The following is a 21,897-nucleotide window of genomic DNA, read 5'->3' on the forward strand; positions in this document are numbered from 1 at the left end:
AGGGTCAACTTCTCAACATGCCACTCTCTCCACCCCATAATTTTTGTGACTTTGTAAAAATTTCACAAACCCATGCATCCCCCCCTCCCCCCCGTCAGCCTTCTCTGACAGAAGCATGTGGCATACACAGCTCTGTACTACTGTCATAAGTGTTGCAAACATTGGATGGTATTTGCAGAGCTGTAAGAAGAACCACATCAGCGGGGAACATGATGATTTCTTGGAGGGCAGATTGCTGTGGAACATAGTGAGAACCAATTCAAGGTTGTTGGTGGCATTCACAGAGCAGCTATAGATGATGGAGCGCTGCTTTTAGGCCTGAGAAACAGGCACTTACTGGTGGGATTGTGTTGTAATGCAGGCTTGGGATGACGAGCAGTGACTGCAGAACTTTCAGATGCACAAGGCTACATGCATCCGATGAAGGTGAGCTGTAGCTCACGAAAGCTTATGCTCAAATAAATTTGTTAGTCTCTAAGGTGCCACAAGTACTCCTTTTCTTGTTCCTGGATCTGTGTGCCAACCTCTGGAGGTTGGGCAGGAGGACACCAAAATGAGAGTTGCACTGAAAGTGGAGAAGCAAGTGGCGATCTCACTGTGGAAACTTGCAGCATTGGGTTGCTGCTGGTCAGTGGGAAATCATTTTGGAATTGGAAAATCCACTGTGGGGGCTGTTATCATGCAAGTGTGCAGGGCCATTAATTGTCTCCTGCTGTGACTTTTGGCAATGTGCAGGATATAAGGGATAAATTCACAGTAATGGGGTTCCCGAACTGTAGTGGCGCAATAGACAGCACCCGTGTCCCCAGATCAACTTGCCTTTGAGTACATCAATAGAAAGGGCTACTTTTCTATGGTTATGCAAATGTTGCTGAATCATCGGGGACACTTCACCGACATCAGTGTTGGCTCTGAATATTGGCAGCCTTTTCCACAGCCAGTGGCGATTTTAGCTGATATCTCACTCCTGAGGGTAACAAAGGCACAGAGAGCACAGCTACTGCTGGTATCCCAAAAGCTGCCTGGGCCCACATGCTGCTAGCTTATGTGCTACAATGGTGTCTGCTGAAGTTATGGCTGACTGGCATAGGAAAGTGTTCTACCATGGAGGAATAAATATGGGTGCTATCCATAGAAACCTTTGACAGATGATTGCAGAGTACATCTGTGACAGTTGCATCCAGATCTCTCAGGAGGATTCAAGGGTCATCTCTGTATACATAAACAAACTGCTTCTTAGCGCCCCCCGTAACTCTACAGAAGATTAACAACGCTACCCCTCTTTGTTGTACTGCTATCTCTTCTAGTGAGAGTAAATTAATGAAAAATTAATGGCTGTGACCTGTTAAGTTGGGGCACCATCAGTACATCACTGTAATGGGAAACACATTTGCACGCTTACCCAAGGTTCCTTACCCTGCATCGGGCTCACCCATGCTCGACTGTCGGGACTAATTGGTCTGCGGTGGAATCTTAAACAGGTCCTGGCTCATGGCATAGCTGGACCACCTGGTCACATGTTCCCCATCCTCTTCCTTTCCTCCTCCTCCTCCTCCTCCTCCTCCTCACTATTTACACTAGGAGCCCGTGTCTTGGGCTCCTTGAAGGTATCCATGGTGGCATGCAGTGTCTATACCAAGTATGTCATGCAGCTCTTTGTAAAACCGGCAGGTCTGTGGCTCGGCACCAGATTGACTATTGGCCTCCTTGGCCTTCTGATATGGCTCACGCAGTTCCTTTGCTTTCACATGGCACTGTTGCTGATCTCTGTCATACCCCTTCTCCTGCATCCACCTTGCAGCCTGCTTGTAGATGTCAGTGTTTCTACAACCGGTCCATAGCTGTGCTGCATAATCTGATCTCCTCACAGGCCCAGGAGATCCAATATCTCCTGTCTACTCCAAACTGGAGCACATCTGGAGCGTGTAGCTGGCATGGTAAGCTGGACAGTTGCACACAACAGTGGAGAGCAGGTAGGTATGCTTGCCAAGCTGGAAAATCAGGAAAAGGTATTTCAAAAATTCCCAGGGCTTTAAAGGGGACAGGGCCTTCTAGTCTCCGTGACCCCTGGGCAGCAGAGTTCACAATTGTGATCAGAGCAGTCAGTGTTGGGCATTGTGGGACAGCTGCTGGAGGACTGTTAGGGTTGCCATAAGTAATGCAGTGTCTACACTTGCGCTGCGTCAACCTCAGTACATAGACCATGGCTCAGTGCTGCTCAGGAAGGCGTTACTGTGTTGCTGTAATGGGGTACTTACATGGGTAAGAGACCAATTTAAATGCAGACACATGCACAGTTAGGTAGAAGCAAGGTGGCTTATGTCAACCTAACTTTGTAATGTAGACCAGGCCGATGTAAAAGTTTTCTACAGTAATTACTTTCCCCACAGCAGTTTGCTAAATTACACGGTCATTAAAATTTTATTGTGTAGAATTAGCAGGTTAATAAACTGCTGTAGAAAGACACCCGTGAGCACTGAGAGGGGGAAACAAGACCGTATGGCCGATGAGAGAGAAAAGATGGGTAAGGCAATATCTTTTATTGGACCAACTTCTGCTGGTGAGAGAGATGAGCTTTCAAGCTCTCCATTGAAGCTCTCCATTAGATATGGCTCATAACTGTTCAAATGTCTGTATTCTGGAAAGCAGAATTTTCCTAATAACCCCAAACATGCTAGGTTTTACAGTAGTAATTTTTAATATCATTGGGATGCAAGTACCCATCATTACCATCTCATGGTGTACGAAGACCTGTTTCACATTGAATGTATGCCTCATCCTCACTTCTGCTGGGCCAAGTGGATTGACCTTTCTCTTTTTACAAGGCGCAGTTCTCAGCTGAGGGGAAGCTTTAAGGAGACTTTTCTTGTAGGTAGTGTTATCCACTGGATAAAATATGGGAAAGGCATCATGAGTCTTTTGGGTTCTATTCCTGGCTCATCCTTTGGCTCACTAACGTTGGGCAAATCACTTATCCCCTCTGTACCTCCAGTCTGTTCTCTATAAAGCAGCAAAAATGATTCTTAGCCAACTTTGTAGCACTGGGATCTGTGGATGAAAATAAAAACAGAATATTCTTATAACTCCTTTTTAACCACTGCATTCGCTCAGAATAAAGCCCTTGATGTTAATGATCTTATTTATATGGGGAGAGCAAGACAAGGAAATATTCTCTCTCATAACTACCTGTTCTTTGGCTCCTCTACCTTCAGTAAACTTCCTAGCCACATCTCTTTTTCTGGCTCCATCCTGTATGTTTCTGTTGATTGTGTGATCTTTTCATATTACAGTATTTAACTCAGTCTGCAACTTTAGCTCGAAATTCCATAAATCTCTGAGTGAAATGAATGTGTAGGGCCATATTCTCTTCTCTGGCAACTTTGTGCCACTCTCACAGTGGGGAACTCACTGGCTTTGGAGAGCCAGTATAACCACTCCTCCCCCCCCCCCCCGGAGCTTTCAGTGTAGGAGGGAGGCTGGGGCAAAAGGGGAATGGCCACAGTGCTGCTGTGATCTGTGTAGTCTCAGCTGACATAATGGCCCCAGGGGCCATAACCAGCAACACACTTTCTATGCCAGGGATGGGGGTGGCACTGGTGTTGCAGCATTTACACCCCCTCAGCTGTATTTAGTGGACATTAGGCTTGGCTGGGAATCTGTTCCATTTAGTGAGGGTGATATGAGCAGCTTCCTAAACTCCAGCTGCTGAGGAGAAAAGAGAACAAAAAGAGAGCAGTGGTTACTGAAGGGAGAAATTTTAAATGAAGTCATTTTAAAGAATGCAAAGAGTGGCAACCCCTCAAAAATCATAGGTTGGGGGATCCCAGGTTATCAAGTACTATTCTAGGAATAGGATGGGCTCAGGATTTATTTTTCTACCTCCAAATTTTTTCCACAGTGATATTTATCTTCTCTGCCTTGAATACACCTATTGTAACCTTTGCGTGATTGCATAACTTGGCCGGAGAATGCTGGCGTGGTTATTAGGAACCTCTTTCTTGTGCTGTTTCCTGAATTCCCACATTCTAGTGTGATCTGTGTGTGGAAAACTGCTAGGTTCCTTCATCGGGCAGCACTTGAGTCAGTGTGTGCCATAGCTCACAAGTCCTGTGCTAGCTGGAGGGGTGGGGGAGTGAGGATGCAAAGGAAGAACGTTTTCTGAGGAGAATTTGGATTTCATGCATCTCTCTTTGTTCTTTTCCTGTTCAGATAACGCTGTTATCTCTGATTGGTTTAAAAAAGTGCTGCACTAATGTTCTTTTGAATAAACAGAGGAAGATGACTTTTGGTTAATAAGCCTTGGGCAAGGCAAGCCATTTTTCACAGTGTGAATTTAAAAATATTTTGCTTTGTTGATGAACCTCCATTTGCCATGCCACAAGTTTTCTTTTGGGATGCAGGAGGTAGGCAGTTATGTGGTGGGATCATATATTTCAGGGTTATTTATAAATGTTTCATCCAGCTATAGTTATGTATTTCCAGCACACTCCTCACCATAACTTCTGGCATATATTGTGCTCTGTTTACCTGTTCTAGCTGTAAATGTTGTGGGAATGTTAATGAATTGTTTACATGTGTTCCTACTTTTGTTTTTGCTAAATTTTTCCAGCGAATGAGCATCAGTTACAGAAAAAAACTTGTGTATTTATATGTGCAGGCTTTTGGAATTTCTGGGGGAGGGTTGCTTTATTTTCCTGAAATTGTTTCCAGATTATTTTTATAATAGATTTATGAACATATGTAAATAAGTCTTGTGGGTAAAGCAGTTAAAAGATGAAGGGCCACATCAGGCTGTCCTTCCTCACAATAATAGTCCCACTGAACTGACTTGAATTGGACAAGACAAGGTGGATGACGTATGTGGCTGCCAGCTTTCTAATTGCACAAAACTGAACGTCCCTACCCCACCCCTTCTACAAGGCCCGGCCCTGGCCCTTCTCTGAGGCACTACCTCCCGCTCACTCCAGCCCCCCTCCATCTGTCACTTGCTCTCCCCCACCCTCACTCACTTTCACTGGGCTGGGACAGGGGGTTGGAGTGCAGGAGAGGGTGAGGGCTCCAGCGGGGGGTGTGAACGCTAGGGTGGGGCCAGAAATGAGGAGTGTAGGAGGGGGCTCTATGCTGGGGCAGAGGGTTAAGGTATGGGAGGGAGTGAGGGCTCCGGCTGGGGGTCCAGGCTCTGGGGGGGGTCTGGGGATGAGGGGTTAGGGGTGCAGGAGGGAGCTTTGGGCCGGGGCCAAGGGGTTTGGAGTGTGGGAGTAGGATTAGGACTGGGGCAGGAGGCTGAGGTGCAGGCTCCGGGAGGGAGTTTGGGTGAGGGAGGGGGCCCAGGGCTGGGTCAGGGGGTTCAGGTGCAGGAGTGGGTGCGAGCTCCAGGAGGGGGCTCAGGGCTGGGGCAGAGGGTTGGGATGTGGGAGGGAGTGCAGGGTCTGGGAGGGAGTTTGGATACGGGAGGGGGTTCCGACCTGGGACAGGGGGTTTGGGGTGCAGGCTCAGGCCAGGTGGCACTTACCTAAGGCAGCTCCTGATCGGGGCTAAGGCAGGCTCCGTGCCTACCCTGGAGTTTTAATGGCCTGGTCAACGGTGGTGACTGGAGCTGCTAGGGTCCCTTTTCGACCGGGCATTCCGGTTGAAAGCCGGACGCCTAGCAACCCTAATGCGGTAATGTCTTTTACTGGACAAGTTTTATAATGCAAGCAGCACGGTTTGACCAGTGGCCAGTGGAAACTGCTGCTTGATGAACACTTCTGGAAATTGGTGTTACTTTAAGGCCTGATCCTGCAAAGTAAATGAAGCTACTCAATGGTGCAAATATTTGCAGGCCTTGGGCCTGAACTATAAAATGAGGGAGATGAATTGCCATGATGGATAGACCTCTTCCCTCCTTTCTTTTTCATCTTATTCTTTCTTGAAATTGCAAGTTACTGAAAGAGGTAGTCAGAAAACAAATAAACACTGTCACCCCAGTAATCTCCATCCTGCTTTTCAGACAATGAAATGACCTCACAGAGAGGTGATGTGGCAAACAAAGGATTAGAGTTTATTATATGTAAACAAAGGAGGAGGTGAATTGTGAGAAAGGCAAGGAAATAGTTTGTATGTAAATATTCTGCTACCCAGAAGGTCCCTTTGAGAGGAGGAGTAGTTGTGGCACCTTAGAGACTAACAAATTTATCTGAGCATAAGCTTTCGTGAGCTACAGCTCACTTCATTGATGAAGTGAGCTGTAGTTCACAAAAGCTTATGCTCAGATAAATTTGTTAGTCTCTGAGGTGCCACAAGTACTCCTTTTGTTTTTGCGAATACAGACTAACACGGCTGCTACTCTGAAACCTTTGAGAGGAGGGGCCATATTGTTATCTCAGACCTAGTTTGGATTGGGTATTTGCCCCGATTACAGGGCAGGGGTGCAGTGTACCCCTAGAACAGACAGGCGAAGAGGCTATTTGCACCAGTGGAGCGTATCTGTTTCAAGCTCCAGCACTGGTGTAGATAGCAGCTTTGCCTGACTATGCTAGAGGTTTGCACAATTACAACTATACTAATGGTTGTGGTATTGCCAATCCCAAATGTTGAAAAACCATGAGGCAGGGCCCCCAAAATAATGAGATTGGATTAATAATAATGAGATTTGGAAATATTACGTTTTGGGTTCTTTTTCTTTGTCTTCTGTTTTTGAAAGGCACGGTGAGGACTATGTTTTCAAGCTTAATTCTGCAACCGGGATGGCTAGAAAGAAGCTTCCTTAGAATTTCACCTTTCCTTTCCTTTTTTTTTTTTTTAAAGTTAATCACATGATTCTAGGAGCTGAGATTTTAAGAAAAAAACAAATCATGAGACTTCATAAAATCGTGAGAGTTGACAATATTGTGGTTGTATTTGGCACAAATCTAGAGAAGGCATGGAGCATACACTCTTCTCAAATCTATCATTCAGGTGCAATTCTGGGACGGCAATGGGGGTTTTAGACACTCAGAACTTACAGGTTTGGGCTCTGGAAGAATATTTAACCGTTTTATTTTTGAGTAAAACAGTTAGTACAGGGGACTCCTCCTTTAAAGTGTCCTCCTTAAATGCACTTACCTGATTTTCATGTATTTAGTCATCATCTGTTTTTTCCACGCTTTCAGTTATTTTCTGCATGTTGTGTAAATTGGAGTTCTCATTTAGCTGTGCTGAATTGACTTGATGTTTTCAAAATGTGGGGCCTAATCCTGGAAACACTTAAGCATATGACTGACTTCATCCAAGTGACTTGTCCCACTGAATTCATGCTGATTTTCCTTCTGCATTGAAGTAAGGCTAGATTAGGCCTAATGAACCCAGATCAATATATATTTATTATTATTTCATTATTTATTAAATATCAGTGAGTAAGAACTGCACAAATGCACATATGCAAGAACATCCCTTGTTTTTACATTACAATTACTTCCCTACCTCACATGGATGTTGTGAAGCTTAAAGTAATATTTATAAAAGCACTTTGAGATCATTGGATGAAAAGTGCAATGATATGTATTTTATTTATTATGTAATTTTACATACAGTGGTTTTTGTATAAGTATGTAAACAAGTATATATAATATTTATATATAAATGACTATATTCATGAAATATATTATATTTATATATTCAAATATATGCTTCAAGCTGTAACATTTTTACAGCTTGATATTTGTAATAGCATTTTGAGATCATTGGATGAAAAATGCTTTATAATAGTGTTTTTCATCCAGTGGTCTCAAAGTGTATCAAGTTGTAAAAATATGTTACAGCTTGAAGTATATATTTGACAATATATAAAAAAATAAATAAAACACATAGTAATCACACTTTTCATCCAATGATCTGAGTGCTTTTACATTTATCAAGTGGTTAAATATTTTATAGCTTACAGTATATATCTTAGTATCTAAATAGGATTGTGTAAATAAACTCATATTTATAGAGAAATCATAGGGCCAGAGTATGCATGAGCAGTGCACAATGATATGCAGTTAAGGAGCTCACAGTGCTTTTCACCTTTAAAGCCCTTTACCAATATGAACCAATTAGCCACTACAGATAAAAGGCCAACTATTACACTACAAAGTTTGCGCACACATTTAACTTGATTTTCTTCATTCGAATTGCAAGCAAGCTGATTCAGGTGACCAAGGTGAAACAACAATATCCGATCTCTGGTGCTATCAGCGCTTCCAATTTGTTGAAAGGTATTTTAAGGAATTCAGGAGAGATGCTTGGTTCTATTTTCCCCCCTTCCTCCTCAAGATTAAAACAGGTTTTTAGCTGCTGCTTCAGGGGGCTGTAGTTCTTCACTAGATGTCATTTTCCTTACAGAATTTCCTGCAGGGGCACTGAGTCCTCGGTACACCTCTCCTGAGACCAGAGGTTCAGACTTAAATCTCCCTGCTGCTCCAGCAAGAATACAATAGAAGCTTGTCTTGGGTTTCTGGGTTTTTTTAAACGTGTGTGGCGTGATGGACAAGCCAGTCAGCCAACAGAAAACTGCACCGAAGATGGAGCTGTCCAATAGACATAAAAAGAGTGGCTGGGAAGGCTTTCCTTCTCTCCTGGCTCCTCCCGCAGTTCTACAACATGCTGAAGTTGCTCTTTCCAGTCTGGACTCTGTTCAGCTAAACTTTCGGAGGGATTTTCCTTTTGGGTGTCTTGATGATGAGGCTCCAGCAGCAGGGCTGCAGTGTGGCTTGGGAAGGCTGCTGCTAGGGGGAGGTGGAGGAGGTGTGCTTCCTGCATTCTTCTCATAACATACTCGCACAGCCCCAGCGGGAATCCAGGCTGGGGGAGAGACCGAGAGAGCGTCGGAAGAAGGAAAAGGGAAGAGAGACGCTGCTTTTCTTGGGCTTGATCTCTTTTTGCAGGATATTCTCCTCCCCAGCCATGTCTTCCCATTAATGGGAGATCAGTCCCTGAGGTCTGGGGAGCTCAGAAACCTGTTTGTGCAGAAGGCACATTTTAAAAAAAGAAATACTTCGTGTGCGAGAGCAATTCATTGAGATCAGTAACTTTCCTCCGAGGCCGGAATGCAGTGGTTGGATGGCCGCTTTTCCCTCCCTGGGCAGAGGGGGACCGGAGTTTCCTGTGCAGTTCTGGGCTTGACAAGCAGAATTTGTACTTAGCAAATTGCACTGGGACGGAGGAAACTTTTGAAGTTCTGTTCTCCTTTTTGCCATTCTTAAATAAGCCACATTCTTTCTTCCAGGGAAACCAGGCACGTCTGATCGGTCTGCAGTTGGATTTTTTATACGTCGATCCTGATTACTTGTATTAAAAAAAGTCGAGCCATAAATTCGGCCCACAGAATCCCCCCCCCCCAGCAAACTATTATTTTTGCAATTAAAGAAGTTCTACCCTCCTCCCGCCTGCTTTATCGACACTGAGAATGAAGGAAGGATCTGCAGTGAAAGCTCCCTGAAGTGCAACATCTCTGTCTCTGCCTGTGAAGCCAGCCTGTGGAATCGTGTACTGCAGCCACCTTTCCTCCTGAATCCAGTGTTTCGCCCTTTACTCCCTGGGGTAAAAAGAGCACAAAGTGAAAATTCTGTTGGCAGCAAGGCGTCCTTTGCGTAGCTGACCCAAAGAGCTACAAGAGAAAAAAGAGAAGAAAATCCTTTTATCTCCAGCTCAAAAGTAGGTAAGAGAAGGAAGTGTTTACGGCACAGTGGAGCCCGCATTATTTGGGATAGCATAAACCTAGGCGTTAGATTTGCTCTCCTCTCTTCTGGTTAGTTTCTTTGTCCATCACTGTGGTGTCTGAGACCCTGGGGTCATTATTTGACCCGTCACCTCCTGCAAATATTTAAGCCTAGCCTTGCAAAATTGTCATTAAAAGTGCAGCAATGACATTTTGCTTGCCCTGGGTGACTGGGCAAGTAGAATTTTGCAAGGCTGGCTTAAGTGAGGTTGCTCGCTGCTCTCGTTCAAGGCAGCGGTGTTTCTCGTTTTCTTCCACTGCTGTGGCAAAGTCTGAATCTACATTTCAAGATTTTTTGCTTTTCCGATTTTACAGAGAAATACCCAGGGCTCTGTGTGTGTGTGTGTAATCTTGGCTTCCATACCGTATCAAGATTTCTTCCTGCTACTTTGAAGCTCTAGTTATGTATGAAGTGTTTAATTAAAGTGTTTTATTCTCTATTGTGCTTATCAAATATAAAAATGTCGGTCACCAATACACAGAGTGCGTGTGTACGAATGTATAACCATGTATTATTTAGTGAGCATGGTTGGTGAACTTGGCGCTGTACTGAACCTATGGGTAGTTGGGAGCTGTGCCTCTAGGAAGTTTCATTCTAAGATGAACAGTTCTGTATGGTCATGCGCAGAGAATGACCAGATGAAGGCCCAGTCTCCTAGCAGGGCAACACACCTTTTGTGGCAGGCTGTTTTCTTTAGTGAGTTAGTGTTAATTCGCAAAAAGAAAAGGAGTACTTGTGGCACCTTAGAGACTAAGTTTTCTGCAGTTTCCACGGTATGCATCCGATGAAGTGAGCTGTAGCTCACGAAAGCTTATGCTCAAATAAATTGGTTAGTCTCTAAGGTGCCCCAAGTCCTCCTTTTCTTTTTGCGAATACAGACTAACACGGCTGTTACTCTGAAACCTGTTAATTCACAGCGCACATATTGTGGTTTGTCTGTGAGAACGTTTCACATGCTTTTAATTTTTCTTCTCCCTCTCCACTACACCCACCTTTGCTTCTTCCAAAACTCTGTGTCATGTCCACAGAAGCCTCTGTGAGATTCTACCCGGACTATACCAGAGTGCTCTTATCCATGGAGGCTTCTTGTTCCATGTTGAAATGTGAAGTGTCTCCATAAGACAGGTCTGGCTGCTTCTGAGGCATTCCCTGTCTCAGTGCCAGGTTCTTCCCCACTGTGTGGGTTTTCCCTGAGGATAACGCAGGAAATTCCAAGTTTTGGCTTGCAACATTTCCTTCACTATGTCCTTTTCTTTCTGGAGGGGTGGGGTGTGGAAGGGGAGTGGGAAAAGCCTCCTATTCTACCACCGTAGAAGGGGCAATTGTCAGTGTCCTCTAAATCGGTGGATCTCCTAAGATCTGCAGAGGCCTTGTGTCTCTGCTTAGCTACCCTGTGACAATGTACCTTCACATTAGCTGACCCGGCTTTTCAAGGAAGCAGCATCGATGCCTGACTGGAAATTCAGTTACAGATCTGTGGGGTGCAGAGGGAAGCACACTGCAGAGTGTGACTGCTGCTGTTCTCCACTTCTGCCACCTCATATTTATTCTGGTGATCAAGGCTCCCTACCCCTAAGCTCTGAGTCAGGTCCCAGGAAGCATGCTATAGAGCAGGGGCTGCTTCCTCATTTCCAAAGTAGGAAGTGACATTGTTGGCTCTTTCTGCTCGTGGAAATGGAGCAAAGAATATTGCCCTTTGCCAGCCTGGCCGTCTAGTGACTGTGAATTGAATCTGTGGTCCACATGTAGTGTAGAATGTGATATCTGAGCCACCAGACCATACTCTTACTTTTGATTTGAATGTATAAAATCTCACTAGAATATAGTATACTTAAAAGGACAGCTGATTTGGAAGTACTTAAGGTCAGAGGATCACATTCCATAAGTTACTAGTCTGGAAAGGCTATAGCATGAATGTTTGATCCATATGGAAAGAGTTGGTAAGTACTTTTATCTCTACCCCACCACCTTCCAAAGATACTATATAGTGAAAGTGCCTTTGGAGAATTGTCTTTTTACAACTTCTTTATGCTGAAATGGGTTATATGGCAATACTTCTATGGTATTTTATTGGTGAATTTCCATGGAGTTCCCATGGTGGTATATATGCCATCCACATTAATATTCAAGGGCACTAACGTTTTTAAATGCAAAATGACTTGCGATGCACAAGCACTTAATGTTGGCTTTAACAATTTATGCACTCATTGCCACCTGGTAGGGATCTTTCCAGAATAAAGAAGATTTATGATTGTAAATGAAGGCTTGAATTATGTACTTTCAGATGTACCCTGACTAACGCAAGCCATTCGCTTTGTAAAAGAATATTAAGACTGAGTGGGAGTACAGAGAATTAAATGTTTTTCCTCCTCCCCATCCCCCACGTTCCATATAAACGGACTGACCATTTTCATTTCGTATTTAATAGTAGGGCTGCAGTGTTTCACTGCCAAGCATTCCTTACCATGCTGGTGAAATTGATGATTTTTGGATTGCAAATGTTCTCATCCCATTTTTTTCTCCCTGTGAAGCCAGTCTAGAAATAATGAGTTTCTTAATGGGGATGTCTTAATGGGTCGCTGTGCTCTGTGTTTGTACAGTGCCTAGCACAAAATAAATAATAAAGTAGAACTTTCACATTTCACAACATAATCATAAATATATAAAACTTCTACTCCTCAATAAGGCTTCCATTTTTTTTTTTAACATTGGGAAATATTTGACATTGATTCAGGGCACTGATATCTTAAAAAATAGTGATGCTGCTTTATTCCCGATAATCAACTGAAGTTGACGGTCCAATGGCTTTTGTCCGCTAATTTAAAAAATATTGTTTAGCTGTGAGTGTACCTACCTGTTGATACCTTTTTAGGGCACGCTGCTGGCTCTCAATTCTTTATTCTGTTACGTTGATGGCTTTTAAAGGCGTCCTTGATTTTACCCCAGTGAAAGTACAACTGTTCCTCAGTGTTAAGATTTTGCATTAGAATTTGGTTTAAATCAAAAAGCCTGAGTCTGAACACTCATGAACATAGAGATTTTGGATCTGGAGCAGAATGCTGTTTGGCTTTGGGCCATGCGTAAATTTATAAAGGAAAAGCACATCCTTGTTCTTGGCATAAGGTTCTAGGCTTGTTTAAAAATAAGCAGGAGACCCTCTTTTGACACCCTCACCGCACCCGAACTTTAATAGTACATCCTGTTTTCATGGACTTTTGGTACTAATGGTAGATATTCATTGATTGGGGAAGTCTCTTGGAAGATTTTCTAAGGGTAGTAGTTTTACAGACTGTTTCTCTTATTGTGGATGGGAGTGGAATGTTCTCTGTTGCTAGTGTTTGCTGCTAGGTATGCCCCTTCCATGGAGACCAAGTGTTTGTAATATTGTAAGAACAGCCATGCTTAGTGACTGGCAATAAGGTAGAAGGCTCGCCCTCTCCGTATAGCCAGTTGGAATATAATGAGGATCTGACTCTCTTGGCTGTTCAGATAAGTGTTCCAAATTGCCCATTGCTGTAGGTATGAAGTGCCATTAAGCAGTAGAGGATTTTCCAAAACAATTCAATCCATTGTGCAGGGTTGCTGGAACAACTTGTATAGTGGGGAAGCTGAGAGCCATTGAACCAAACTGTAAACCCTGTATGTAATGGAAACCTCTTCAAGACAGGGGGTGCAGCAGCACCCCTAGTTCCAGCATCTATGCCATTGTGTTAAATCTGGGCCACGATGCTTCTGCAAATTGGCAAGTTTCGTGTTACCAAGAATTTTGTGTGTCTTATTTGGTCCAATTTGTGGTTTTCTCAGGTGGACTTTCATCTGTCTCTCTTACTTGCTTTCCCCGTTATAGGGCATTATCACTTTTGGGGTTGAGCTTCTCCATAAGGTGCTGAATTCCCCTCTTCCCCTTCCCCCGCCAGTATTCATTTAATCAGCTGAAAACTGTCTTTAGATCAGTGATACTCAGATTGAGCCTGGGGAGCTGCAAGTGGCTCTTTAATGTGTCTCCTGTGGCTCTTTGCAGCACATGATATTAAAACATTGTGATTTAATTATTAACCAATCAGGATGCTTTTACTTTGTTATTGACCAATTGTAGTTGATAAAATAATAATACTGGTCAGTCATTTTGCTGTGAGAATAATTTATCTAGTAAATGAAACAATGAATTCACACTACTGTGGCTCTTTTGGGTAATGTTGATTGCTAATTTGGCTCCTGAACCACTGAGGTCTGAGCATCACTGCTTTAGATCAGGGATTTTCAAACTTCATTGCACCACGACCCACTTCTGAGAAGAAAAATTACTACGTGACCCCAGGAGGGGGAACAGAAGCCTGAGCCCGCCCAAGCCCCGCTGCCCTGAGAGGTGGGGCCGAAGCTGAAGCCCAAGGCTTCAGCTTTGGCCCCGGGCGGTGGGACTTGGGCTTCAGCCCTAGGTCTCAGCACATCTAAGCCAGCCTTGGTGATCCCATTAAAATGGGGTCACGACCCACTTTGGGGTCATGACCCACAGTTTGAGAACTGCTGCTTTAGATCATTGTCTTTTGTGAGAGAGGAGGCAAATGGCTTTCTTATGAATCCAGATTGGCGGCATGATTCACTAATTTGTTAAATTCCTATTCAGAGTAAAAGAGAGAGCATCCCAAAGCTGCTTTGGAATGCAGTGCCAGCCAGCTACATAGAGTGAATCTATTGCAGGCCCGGTGCCGCGGAGATAGTTTCAGTTCTTGTAAAAATATTTGGTTCATGCTTCAAGTATCTCTAGACTGGATTTACCACTTAGATTGACAGTTTGTCTGTACGAAAATGTTGCAGTTAAGTGTATCAGAAGACACCATAAAACTGTAATATTTCTGTAATATTGCATGTAACTCAGCCTTGCAAAACTGTCATGAAACTTTTAACAGCTCAGGCAAAGATCTCCCAACCCCCGCCCATGGGATGACAGGAAACAATAAAGCAAAAGAATCAAAGACCAATTAAAGTTTAAGTCTGCAGTATAATATTTACTTTTCTTGTTTGTTAAACCCCTCCAAGCAAGTGGAGTTTTGCAAAGCTGTTGTAATTTTTCTTTACTTAGACACCCAGCTGTATTTTCTAAATAATAACTTATTAAATCTTACCTGTGTAAATGTGTTGTGTATATTGATGGCCACTGAAGTGTGAACCAAACAGTTGGCTTAAGTGAGAGATCAGAGAATGAAGAATGAATGAGTGGCTCTGATCTGGTAGAGTTAATGACTGATATATTTTAAAAATAAAAAATAAATAAGCAAACAACTCTTTCCCTGAGCAGTGGAGAAATATAGACTGCCTTGAAGCTTGTTTCTAAAATCTGGTATTAAATGTGGTGTTTGCTGTGATGGTTTTAAGTGGGCAAGGCCTGGTGCTGGAGCCTTGCACAGTGATGTAGTGCAGGAAGTCAATGCTAGTTAGCCACCTGTAATAAAATCTAACATGTCATGTTGTGGTGAGCAAGTCATGTATTGCCAGTTTGGTGATGAAAACATAAGTGCCCTCTCCGTGTTTACAACAGCCAGATCTTCACGTGTTTTCCTTAATGGTCCAAAGAGTTCTTCTGCATTCGCTGTCCTGCAGAGGATGCTCAGCTATAAGCAGGGCCATTCAGATCTCTGTAGCCTTTTTTTTTTTTTTTTTTTTTAACTTCTAGTTCCCAGGATGACTCTTGTCTAATTTATCTCTGAGTAGCAAACTTCTGGTTAAAAAACAGAAGAAGCTGTTTAATACTGTCTGAGATTCTGAATCATTTATGACATATGCATATAAGCTTAAATCACAATTCTATTTTAGAACAAAATATGTGAAAATCATGGGGAGCTTGGATTATTTTTTGGTTGTTTTCCGTGCAGCCACTGTTAATGCATATAATACACCAATAATGGTTAGAACATAAAACTAGGACGTTGCTTATACTAGACAAGTACACTGATTTAACTAAATTGATTTAAAAATCTATCTAGTCAAACTGGTGCAAGCCCTTTAATATGAAGACACTTAAATCAGTTTAACTCTTGCTTTAAATTGTGTTGGTAAACTATGGACCTTAAATAAATGGATGTAAAACAGGTGTATTTGATTTAATAGTCCCTTCATCAGTATTTGCACTGTTTATACTGAATTTATTTTAATAACCAATTCTAATTAGACTGGTACAAGTTTTGTGTGTAAACAAGGTCTCTGATTTTCTGTGTCCTTGAGCAAAGTCACCTAGGCCAGATCTGTGTTTAAAAGGTTTGTTGATATAACTATACTGGCAAAACCACCTAGTGTAGATGCAGCCTATACCAACAAACAAATCCTTTTGCTAGCATTGCTTATACCAGTTCCCTGAGCAAAATAAGTATAACAAAAGCAAGTTTTTGCTGGTATCCTCTCTAGGGCTTTTGCCAGCATAGCTATATATTGTTGAAAAAAAAATCACTCCCCTAACTGGCATAGCTATACTGGAAAAATATTTAAGTGTAGATCAGCCCTAACCACTCAGCACTGCAGTTTACCCATCTGTAAAATGGGTACAATAATATTCCCTTTTCCTGGGGTTTTGAGACTTAATATTCATAAAGTACTTAAAAATACAAATCACACATCATTATGATGAAAGAATAATGCATATCAGTTTTAAACTGCTCTGACTTTTTAAACATTGATTAAACAGGATCTTGAGCCAGCTTTCCATTAATTTAAAAAAAAAAAAAAAAAAAAAGCTTTGCAGTTCACCTCATACCACTGGTAGCACATAACAGGCCTCTCTGTGACCTTGGTTTGTCTCAGTACTACCACAACCGAGCCTGGTTATAGTCCCTCAGGAGGAGGATTGGGTCATAGTTTCTCAGAAGGAGGTATTTATAATCTGTGAGGCTCATGAATAATTAAAAAGTTATCAATATTTAGCCATTGGATAGAAAAATATGTATTTACTTGGCTTCTTTCTGCAAATAAAAACCTGAAAAAATGAAGGGCCAGATTCTGATACCCACACTCTGCCAGTAGCCATTTCACTTCAGTATGACTGTTTGTGGAACAAAGTGCCTCTCAGCATGAAAAGGGCTTTTAGAATCTGGCCCTAAACAAGGCTAGAGCTGTGATATATGGGCAAAATCCAGGAAATTAATTCTTTGCTAACATCAGGCCATGGTTAAGTTTTTTTTCCCTTATCCGCTGCAAGTTTTTATTAATATTAGAGATCTGCATTAACTGAATTATTTTGGCATGTCTTAACTGACATATCAGGAAAAACTACCTAAGAATAACATGCAACATAAATCTCTGGCTAGGTAATGCATTTCTATGGTCACTTTGTCTTATGCTATGGGAATTAATTCAGCTTTTTAAAATGTAGAAGTTGATTCCAACCTTTTTATCTAATGCACAGCTTAACATTTTGATCCTATTTATAGGGACAAATGAACCACCCTAAACATTTTTCTCAGTCTTGATAATGCAGATGAAACTGGTTTGTGTGTTTTGAAGATTTTATTTTAACCTCACATGGTTTTCATTATCTGAGAATGCAAAAGAGAGGCCTGGACTAAATCACCAAAGGAATGGAGAAACCACACAATGAAATGAAAATGCGGCCGACGCATACTTGGGATATTTGTGGGATGGGGCTGCTGAGGACAGAAGCCCATTGCTGCCTGAGTACTGGCAGCAGTAAGGAGTCAAGTGTCTGTAAAAACAAAACTAAATGTTGAATTCAAAAGGCTGTTTGGGTTTGACAATTCACAAGGCTGCTCTAAAAAACTCAAGAGTTGTTGAAGTCAATGAAGTTCAGCAAGAATGAATTTGGCCTAATATATATTGATAAAATTCACCAATGACCTTAATGCGATGTAAGGCCTGGTCTGTATTAGAAAACTTGCACTTTCTAGTGTAACTAAGTCTATTCAAAACTGATCTAGTTATATCATGCAAACATCTATGGTCGAATCCTGGTCCTATGCAAGTCAACAGTAAAATTCCCATTGACTTCAGTGGAGTCAGGATTTCACCCTAGATGTGCAGGAATTACTATGTCTTTTGCTAAACAATAGTCTCCTCTGGAGTACATTGCAACAGCTGTGTAAGAGCACACCCCAAAGTCAGTAGATCTTGCAATTTGACCAAGATATCAGGAATAATGCCCCTTACCCATTTGATCAACACTGTTGAGTTTGGGTTTCCAGTACTGCTGGAGAACCTTTAAATCCCTTAACACCTCTTTTTACTGAAATATTTAAAAACAAGCCCAGGAAACATTTCCATTTATACTGGATTTTGTAAAGCATTTCCTGCTTCGTTTTTACAATAAAAAACTAAATTATATTGGGCTAAAATTACTTGATAAGGTCCTTGTAAAGAAATGGATACTTTCTTTATGATGGAAGAACAGGAATTGGGAGTATGGGTGAGGTCTTTTCACCTCTCCTTCAGGCTCCTGAGGAGCCTCGTACCCTCACTGATGATATGACTCAACTGTTATTAGGTCAGTGCAAGTAAGGTTTTCACTCAGTGCTTTCTGTTCAGGCTTGCCAAGCTTTACTTTATTTCCTTCTGACCTGCTTCCAATATGGTGAGCAGGTTGGGAGGGTATTTAGCCACTGTACGATTCTTGTCAACATGGTACTTGAGAGTTGTATCAGTCGCTAGAACTATGATAGATCTACCTAGATTCCTGAGCCCCTTGCTGCAGTAGAATGCCTGATGATCTAATGCTAAAAGCATGTGTCTAATTTGCATGGTTCCAAGTGGCACTACTTCTTGGTTTTAGCTAAAAGGAGGAAGTTTTCCTCTTTTGTGTGATGACTCTGTCCCTTTGGTATGAAGATGTGTAATGCTGGCGCGATACATGCACCTGCTGGTTGCCGCACCTGCAAGATCACCTGAGACACCGTCAGCAAACACAAGCAACTGAGAAAGGAATAATTGAATCTAAGCTAGGGAAGCACATGTTAGGCAACAAATTTGCTTTGGTGGCGTTTACCTGTGGGCTCTATACTTTGAAATTTAATTGGGAACAGTTGTGCTCTGTTCAGAAGCAGATGGTAAAATATTATCAGAACTCTGGGGACTTGTGCGTCCATGCCTCTGGGGTTTTGGGTATTGGAGCCAGAGGGCATGCATACCTCTAAAACCTTTATTCTCAAGGGCAATCCTTCCATATATTCTCCCCTCTCCTCCTTAGAAAGGGTTGGAGTACAGTTAAGAATGCTTAGTTATAACCTGCATCAGGAGCGCTGGAACCTTGGTAGAAGTGGGAGGAGGGGGACACCAGGCCCCGCCTCTGTGGCCCCGCCTTCTCCATCGTCCCATTTCCTGCTGCTCCTCTTCCCCCTGAGGCCCTGCCCCTTGGCCAGGCTGAAAAAAGTTGGAGCCGGGTGGTGGTAAACTCGGGGACCCTCCAACTATTGTGGGCCAGGGGCCTGAGAGCAGCCCCTAGCCCTTTTCCCTGCTACCTGGACCCAAGGTGTGCCGCCCAGGACAGGTGGAGGGTCCAGGGCTCCCCACAGCATCCCTGGTTCCCTGGCCTGGCCAGGAGGTGGGGCCTTGCGGGTAAGAGGAACAGGGGTGGGGCCAATGAGAGGGGCCCGCACCGGAAGGAGGCTGGCGCTGCGGGCAGGGACCTGATCAGCTCCTCCATCATGAAGCACAGCAGTCCCTGCTTGCCCTGCTTTGTGCCTGCCCAAGGCTTGCAGTTTGCGGGGGGGGAACATGGCCCCCTACCACCAAACTATGCCCATGTTAAAAAGTGGGGGGGCCATGGCCCCTCCATTCTGGCACCCTGACCTGCATCATTCATTAAATGGCTCGATGTCCTCACCCTCATGAACCCAACATTTCCAGCCACTTCAAAGGGTGTGTTTGTGTGTGCACACGTGGGCAGTAACTGCATTTCCAGGTGGCCTGAAGGTTGTAAGGGCTACTCGTGTGAATAAACAATTGCAGGATTGGGCCCCTGTTTAAGCTGTATGGAAAGGGGAAGCTTGTTTTCTCCGTTACAGATCACTCAGAATGTGAGCTAGTCTCTGCTTTTACCCAGTCCTGTCTAAGGTATCTGTTATGCTTCATGGCCCCTCTTTATCTAAGCACTTCTAGAGATACCTTTTAATTTCTGACACAGTCCAAGACCGTCACCTTCACACTAAGCATCTCCTCACCATTCTCCTGGAACCGACAAGGGCAAGCAAAGACCTCTGATGCCACAGAACTTTTCAGCTGCCTATTAAAGTGTGTTTGACAGAGAGCCAAACTGTATCTGCTCCTGCCAGCCTGGGGGAGGGTCTGGATCATATCTACATTTCTAAAGAAATAGACCATAGCACCATCCAGCAAAGCCATTAGGCTATTTGGGAATGCTGTTATTCTCCACTTTGAAGTGGCTGGAAGTGTGGAGCTTGTGAGTCCATAAAGCCATTGGACTATATTTTATTTGTATGGATGGTACAGGATTGAGTATTAAAACTGAATGTGCTTAACTGTACTTCAGCCCTTCTGAGGAGGACATGGAGGAGGTGAACCTGTTTTTATCCCACCTGATGTGTTCGCTAATTAGCTTCTTGGCTAAGCAGTAATTCAGGGCAAGTGTGTACAGGTTGCATTCACAGGGAATCTTACATTCCACTTACTTTCGCAAGCAGAAAAGAGATGCGTCCTTTCACTTGTGTTCTTACTGCTGCAGTCACTCCACGCAGGGTAATACGTAGCTATATCATTGTAGTCATTCATCAATAGTGGTGAGTATTTCATTTGTCAGTTTATTTTCATAATGCAGCCTGTGGAATTCACCTCAGTTGGCCCCTTGCAGCAGAATTGTACTCTAGAACGGAATCTTTCTTTGTAAAAAGTGTTTCTAGCCTTTATGGTTGGGAAGAAAACGACTTTGCAGGCTATCTGAAACAGTAAGCGTGAGTGGCCCCATTCATCTTAATGGTTAAGCCTGAAAACTAAAGTTGACCATTTAAATGGCAGCATGAACTAGTTCACTGCCAATCATTTTGGCATAGGTATCATATAATGTGATTATGCCCAAACTCCAGCCTCCCATGCCTTTCCAGGTGCCAAAGCCTCTGGCTTCCCCTTGACAACTTGCAATGCACTTCTGTGTTTTCAGTGCAGAAATCTTTGGCACATGGAAAACTGAAAATATTGGGGGAGCATAAATAGAATTTAGTATCCAGATAAATAACACATAAGCTGCAGTACTGATTGTACTGATCATTTTCATGTTTAATTACATAAAAACCTCCATTTAAGTGGCTCTGCTATAGATTTTCCAGCATTCTGCACAAGAGCGCTGCAGAATACAAGGATCTTCCCACACAAGCAATTTGCCCAAGGCCCTCTTTGTGAGTGATAATTAAATAAGGTGTAGCTAATAAAGTTGGGTCAGCAATAACATTGCTAACACCTGGAGTTTCAAGAAAGCAGGATCTATTGGCTAGAGCATTCCCAAAGTATAACTGGATTCGCCTCTTGTCCCAGTTTTCCAGGGATGGTTCCTAATTTGGGCCCGAAGTACAGGTGGATTATTTAGTGTTCCTTAATCACAGCTGGAATTTTTTTTTGAAGTGGGATGTGGTCTTTTTTGTTCTATTGGATCAATGCAAGAAGTTAGTGCTGTGTTGAGGTAAAAGAGTGTGTGTGAAATAACTGCGGAGATACTTAGCACTTCTTTACTCTTTCCGGAATATTAGAGGGCGTTAGACACACACAGAGATTGAATTGCTTTGTTGAGAAATCTTTTAAATTGAGAAGCAGGATTTATGGAATTCTCCCTCAAATGACTTTGCATTTTAACAGGAAGATACAATCCACATTTGCCCACTTGACACCAAAGAAGTACTGTAGTTGGGTGGAAAGACAACATCATATTACATGATAAAAGCCTTTTTGTGTTCTCATAAAAAAGGTTGCTTTGGGCAACTTCGTAAAAAGTGAGTTAAGGATGATATTGGTATGAGTGGGACTAAGGATCCTTGAACTTAAGTTGGGTAATACTGGGAAAAGAGGCTGGAAGTTGCTCTAGCTATCTGCTATCTTAAAGCCTGGGTTTAAAGGATCTCTTGCTGCATATTTTTGGCAGCTGTTTTCAATATATCCCTCTCAAGTTAAGTCACTTGTTAAGAATTTGACATTAGGTGTTAGTTCTTAGCCACCATCTTGCATGTAATACACCACA

At 42.9% G+C, this 21,897-nt stretch overlaps 1 protein-coding gene across 4 annotated transcripts in view; it reads left to right on the forward strand.

Annotated features, from left to right (window-relative positions):
* AMOT (angiomotin) overlaps positions 1-21,897 on the forward strand; it is an 82,956-nt gene that overhangs the window by 11,748 nt on the left and 49,311 nt on the right. The window contains exons 1-2 of one of the 4 annotated variants that reach the window (XM_084639660.1): positions 8,577-8,745; positions 9,227-9,658. The exons of 1 other annotated variant lie outside the window; for it this stretch is intronic. The gene's annotated coding sequence lies outside the window, so the exon portion shown is untranslated. Of the gene's footprint in view, positions 1-8,576; positions 9,659-21,897 lie in introns of those variants that run through there. 2 more of the 4 variants (XM_084639659.1, XM_084639658.1) reach the window with 2 other exon arrangements.

The sequence above is a fragment of the Lepidochelys olivacea genome (genome assembly GCF_965140295.1).
Source record: "Lepidochelys olivacea isolate rLepOli2 genome assembly, chromosome: 9".
In the NCBI taxonomy this organism is placed as follows: domain Eukaryota; kingdom Metazoa; phylum Chordata; order Testudines; family Cheloniidae; genus Lepidochelys; species Lepidochelys olivacea.